The sequence below is a fragment of the Homarus americanus genome, unplaced genomic scaffold (assembly GCF_018991925.1).
Source record: "Homarus americanus isolate GMGI-L3 unplaced genomic scaffold, GMGI_Hamer_2.0 scaffold24260, whole genome shotgun sequence".
Lineage (NCBI taxonomy): Eukaryota > Metazoa > Arthropoda > Malacostraca > Decapoda > Nephropidae > Homarus > Homarus americanus.
The window spans coordinates 1,614,905-1,621,083 of record NW_024721079.1 but is presented as its reverse complement, the minus strand read 5'-3'; the positions used below and the strand labels follow the sequence as shown (position 1 = coordinate 1,621,083).

At 40.5% G+C, this 6,179-nt stretch overlaps 1 long non-coding RNA gene across 1 annotated transcript; it reads right to left on the bottom strand.

Annotated features, from left to right (window-relative positions):
- Nucleotides 1-586: 586 nt before the first annotated feature.
- LOC121861420 lies at nucleotides 587-3,431 on the bottom strand. The gene is made up of 2 exons (XR_006088023.1): nucleotides 1,566-3,431; nucleotides 587-1,037 (listed from the first exon to the last, which is right to left on the bottom strand). It is a non-coding gene; the product is annotated as an uncharacterized LOC121861420 (long non-coding RNA).
- Between the last annotated feature and the right edge of the window lie 2,748 nt (nucleotides 3,432-6,179).

The following is a 6,179-nucleotide window of genomic DNA, read 5'->3' as shown; positions in this document are numbered from 1 at the left end:
AAAATTCTGGGAGTAAAAAAAATGGCTTAAAAAAAAGAGGAAAGGCTTTACTTATTTTCTTGATACATATCAATAATCTAGTCCATAGTTTTGGGGATGTTGTGACTTGTCGCTCATACAGTCATCATTCATAAATGTTGGTTCTCGACCATCATGTATTGTCCGGTTAAATTGGTGTCCATATTGCTCTTTTCATATAGATTGCCATGTTGAAGATGGTACTGTAAGTTGACATCTCTTAACAGAGTATGATGTCCGTCCTTGCTACTCACAACATTAAGGAAAGGCGAAGTTGACAAGCTAACATAACGAGTGAATATTTTAGGGATTGAAATACGTGGATGCAACAAGTAAGGAGCACTCAGAGGAATCACTGTTATCGTGACACAAATTTAAGGGATCACCTGAAGAATCATCGCCTCAGCTTATTTCACCTAAAGATTAAACCATCCTAAAACTATTTTGGGAGGATGAGGTTAGGTTAGGATATGTTAGGTTAGATTTAGGTTAGGATAGAATAGGTTTAGGTTAGGTTAAGTTAGCATTAAGGTAGTTATGAAAGGGATAAGATTATAATGCCAACCGAGTCATTTAATGAAATTTATTTTATTAACGATTGATTAATATAGTTAATTGGGTACATTGCATAACAAGAAAAACAAATGTACAATTATCAATATTACCTGATTATTCTTACTTTAAACATTAAATACACATACTATAATATACAACAACATAAAAACCTGATAGAAATGGCAGTTCAGTGAGCATGTCCAGACTGCGATGGCCAACCACAAGGAACCAGGGATTACCGCCGTAGTCCACAACCAGCAAACCATCACAACACCACCAGCAGTAGTCCTTAATATAATCCTTCGTCCACACCCCGGCAGAAAAGGATCACCGTTGGCCGGAAAGAGACTGAGCTTATAAGGCAGACACGCTTGCCTCGATACCTCGGTCTCATAGTCGGATGGGAAACTGGTTCTGATCGGTGCTCACTGGGGTCGAGTAGGTTCGTGAAGCAGTTTCTTCTCCTGACGTCAAGTTGGAGCAAGTGGTTGTTATGATGGTAGAGTGAGGGGGAGAGAATCGTCACAAGTGTAATGGTGGTTGTCCCTAGAGTGTTGTTAAAGTATCTTTAGGACAAAAAACAGAACAAAACAAACACCGCAATCGAAAATACACCTTGATTGTGAAAATGTTCAGGTGTATCTTGCCAGACCAGGTGAACCTTTGGACGGTTTCAGGGATCATATCAAAGATTGAGTCTATAAGATGACATGACTGAATTTTGGTGTGTATAGACATCGTTTTTGCACAAACAAACAAACACACACATACACACACATCAACTCTGAATTCATGTACTGAACTCTTAGAATATAAACAATTGAGTGTTACGTTAATGCACATAGATATAAATTGCCACAGGAATCTAGCAAAGGTCCACCGGCTACAGAGGAATATATGTGTATTAGCTAAAGAGAAAAGTTTACGCTAACAGAAGGGAAATATTTTGTCATTATATTTCTTCACAAGGGATAGTGAGTCATTATCATTACCTTGGGTGACACACACTGGGGAAAGGTGTTATCGGTGCGTTCACTGTGAGGTGTTGCTGGGTTATAAATATCTTAACGACAGCTACGTGGTCAATCTGGTCCTGTTAAACATAGCGACCTGCGAGTTAAAAATATCTTGTTACTAAAAGCATCTGTCTACCGAGAAGCGACCCAAACATCCCTGCATCTGCTGCTGTAAATATCGAGTTCTAAGCAAGTCCCGTGCCTGGGTAGTGTTCTATCGTTAACAATATCATTCGGCATGAACACATTTAGAGAAGCATCAAAGGACAGGGGTTCGTTTGTATAAAAGATCTCTGGAAAGTTCACCTTCTTCGCTGCGAGGACTTGTGGTAGCTTCCGGGTCTAGACTAAATAATAGTTCACCCACGGGTCCTCGGCTGTTTTGTAACATCCTCTCAATGACAAGCACACTCACTGCTGTAACTCACTGTGTCCCAACAGAGAACATGTTAATTGTACTCAGCCTAACATATATAACTCACTGGTAAATGGTATCACATCTGTACAGAGGGGTGACGTCAATTCTGTTTCCTCATTTCAAATCAATTGCCGACATAAATAAAAATTAATTCAACACTGTCCTACAGACAGAAATTGGACTTGTGAAGGAGTCTTAAGTCTACGGTGAAAAGTACTTGAAATACAGTGTTCGGAAGATATTCCCAGATTAATCATAGACATTTCAAGCATAAGGATAGTCCGAGTACATTTTGGTACCTACATCGTACACAGAGCTCAATTATTGTATTTGTATGATCGTACGTCTTGTTAGGCTGTCGCTAGCGGCCAGCTGCCCCTCCTCACTTTAGAGACATTCAAGTTTCAACCTAACTGACATTTGCCAACAGTATTTTGACGCGAGTTTTTATGTCAAGTCATTTTGTAATATTTTTCATGTTTGGTAAGTTGACCGATATTAGTCCGATTTTAGTCGGCAAGATATTAAACACGTCATACTGGGTTCCCACATCAACCGATGTAGTTCCAGTCATTAGCGCGTTTACAGGGGCTCGTCAAATAAACATTCAACAAATCATTACGTTGAGATATTTGTTTAACATTGTTTTACTTTGATTCCATTGTAGGTTTACTATCGCGAGTTTCCTTCTGTCGAATGAAAAATAAACACAAGACTGCCACACAGCACAAACCCTGACGAGCCCCCTATAAATGCAATATTGAAGGGGACTATACATTGTTACTTCAAAACATTCAACTATGAAACTGGATTCACACATTAGAGATGTTGAACAAACTTTGAAAAAAAAAACACCAATTCGATGACCTCTTTAATAAACACATTTTATTACCTTGATAAAACATCAATTCCAATTCTCTTCATAAGTGACCCCATCCCTGATCTGTCAGTGATAATGATCACAGTAAGCACTTTATACAACCTAATACATGTGGTTGGTAACACTGTACTGGCCTAGTTAACAGACATGTTAACTCCTTACATCATGTTATACCAGTTCAATAAAATCTTAATAACAAAAGGCAGATATTGGTATGCAAAACTTTATTGGTCAAGATAATGAGAACTGTAATAGTGAAGATAACAGAGGGCATAACATACACCTGTGATATTAAAAATACTGATTTATTGTACAAAACTCAAAATCACACGTACTGTACTGTACTGTACTGTACTGTACTGTACTGTACTGTATATTGAGTGTATGTGTGCCCAGTGTCCACTCATCTCTGTAAGAGTGAGGAAAGAGACAACTGCCTGGTAGGACATCTTGACTCTACAAGATAAACCGCCATACCCAACAGGGACCACAGAGTCACAAGGGAACCTCAACTAACCTATGGACCTGATGTGTTATATCTTATATTGGCTGATGCTCACATATAAAATTATAATTTGTTACACATTTATTATCATTCCATCCGTATTTACCCTCAGAATAACTTAGGTGGATGCAGTTTTCATTTCCTTGGTGGTTATCCGGTTGGTTTTTATTCCACAATGATGACCTCACATTGATGGGTTTACTTGATACGTCATGCCAGATCCCCTCTGTAGCCAGGTCAGACCCACCCAGCCACAAGTGTTCAACAACTACAAGGAAAACAAACATCAACACTACAAAATATTACAGCATGACGTACACAAGGCGTTGACAGTTACAAATAACAGACACCAGGGCAGACAACAATCACTCGGAAACAATTTGTAATTATGAGGAAGACCGCCTGCCAAAAATGTGACATTTTCATTAGAACTAGGAGAGTCCCTTTTGTCCCGCTCTGTCCGGGAGATGCCGTCAAAATAAGACTAATCTTTTGCGGAGTTCTCAACATGACAGCAGAGTTTCTTTGTGATAAAAACTATAACATGAAGAAGTCTCTCCGAGCTTATGTTTATTTCTTTTGTCCACTACATTAAAGCGTCGACAGCACACAAGCCAGATGGTTTGGTTACATTTCATTTGTCATTCTGACCTTGTGTGATCTTGATATTGACCTTGGCCCAAAACACAGTATTACGATGGCTGGCTTGTGTCATACAACAAAAGCCGAATTATCCTCAAGAGGTCACAAGGTATGAACCGAAATACAGTTATATGTCTGGTGTGATCATTTACTTTCAGCATAAGACATTAACACAAAAAGCATGTCCGACTTAATAACCAACAAACCAGCTGAAGCTGTACCTCAATAATTTTAGCCCGAAGGTACTTATATAATTTATAATATGTAAATTATTAGAACCTTCGGTTCTAAGTAAATTGCATTCGGTAGCTTATTTGGAGTACAACTTCCGGTCATAATATATAACACTTTTCCAAATATTCAAAATTAAGCCATTCATTCTTTGCCTATAGTAAACTGCAACATTGGTAAATATATTTACTGCTTCATCACTACCGTTAAATGAGTTCAACAGAGAGATGAGAGAGTAGAGAGTCTTGAGGATAATGGCCGCTTCCTTTCGTTGTGGTACCAAGTGACGGGCGTCGGCCCAGCTAACTTTTTTTTTCTCCGTTGACGAGAGAAGGTACCGACGCTCTAACAGGAAGAACTCCTTCCGAAAGAAGCAGGACGCTGAAAATTTAGAACAAATTAACAAAATTATACAAAAATGTTAAATGAGTGGAAATAAAATATCTACTGGGGGAAACAACAACAATTAACAAATACTGAAGGAAAAGGAATAAGTTTTACACACATTACTATTATTAATAATATTGTTACTACACATATGTCATTATCGAAATTCCTAAAACACTTTGCACTAAGACGAAAGGTCTTGAGTACATTTGGCTCCAGGACTTAATTTCGACAAACAGGGTTATAAGTGATGAAAGATAAATATGTTTACTTGAATACGATATTGATATGTCTCCATCATCAAAACAACCAGACACTATAAAGGCAGCATTATAAAAAACAAGGATATACACTTAATAATGTTAATGATACATGAACCCCACCAAGATCAAACAGTGTAAGCCGCCAATAAACCCAAAGTAAAATATGACACGACATGACCTTTCAAAACTAATGAAAACGAACTTTATACACACAAAAGGCAATTTGTTTGTAGTGTAGATGACAGCTGAAAGGGCGGCAGTGTGGAAGGACAGCGTAGTGGCGGTAGTGTAGATGAGCAGAGTGGGCGGTAGTGTAGATGACAGCGAGTGGCGGTGGTATGATAGTGTAAAGTTGTTGTAGAGAAGATGATAGTGTATAAGGTAGTGTGAGATGATGGAAGCGTAGTTGTTGGGTAGTGAGATGGAAGCGCAGTTCTTGCAGAGATGACAGCGAAAGGCAGTGTAGATGACAGCGTAGTGGCGTGTAGTGTAGGCTGATGTGAGTGGCGGTAGCGGATGACAGCCGTGAGTGGCTGTAGTGCAGATGACAGCGTAGTGGCGGTAGTGCAGATGACAGCGTAGCGCGGTAGTGTAGATGTACAGTTGTTGTAGTGAGATGACAGCGCAGGGTGCGGTAGTGTGATGACAGTAGTGGTGTAGATGACAGCCGTGAGTGGCGGTAGTGTAGGATGACAGCGTAGTGGCGGAAAGTGATGACAGCGAGAGTGGCGGTAGCGTAGATGACAATGAGGCGGTAGTGTGTAGATGACAGCGAGGTGGCGGTAGTGTGTAGATGACAGCGTGAGGTGGCGGTAGTGAGATGACAGTAGGCGGTAGTGTAGATGACAGCGAGTGGCGTGGTGTAGATACAGCGTAGTGGCGGCAGCGCAGGATGACAGCGTAGTGGCGGTAGTGTAGATGACAGCGAGTGGCGTAGATGACAGCCGTGAGTGGCGGTAGTGTAGGATGATGAGCGAGTGCCGGTAGTGTAGATGGCTGGAAGCGTAGTTGTTGTAGTGAGATGACAGCGTAGTTGTTGTAGTGAGATGACAGCGTAGTGGCGGTAGTGTAGATGACAGCGTAGTGGCGGTAGTGTAGATGACAGCGTAGTGGCGTGTAGTGTAGATGACAGCGTAGTGGCGGTAGGGTAGATGACAGCGTAGTACGGTAGTGTAGATGACAGCTTAGTTGTTGTAGTGGAGATGACAGCGTAGTTGTTGTAGTGAGATGACAGCGAGGGGTGGCGTAGGATGAGATGATAAAA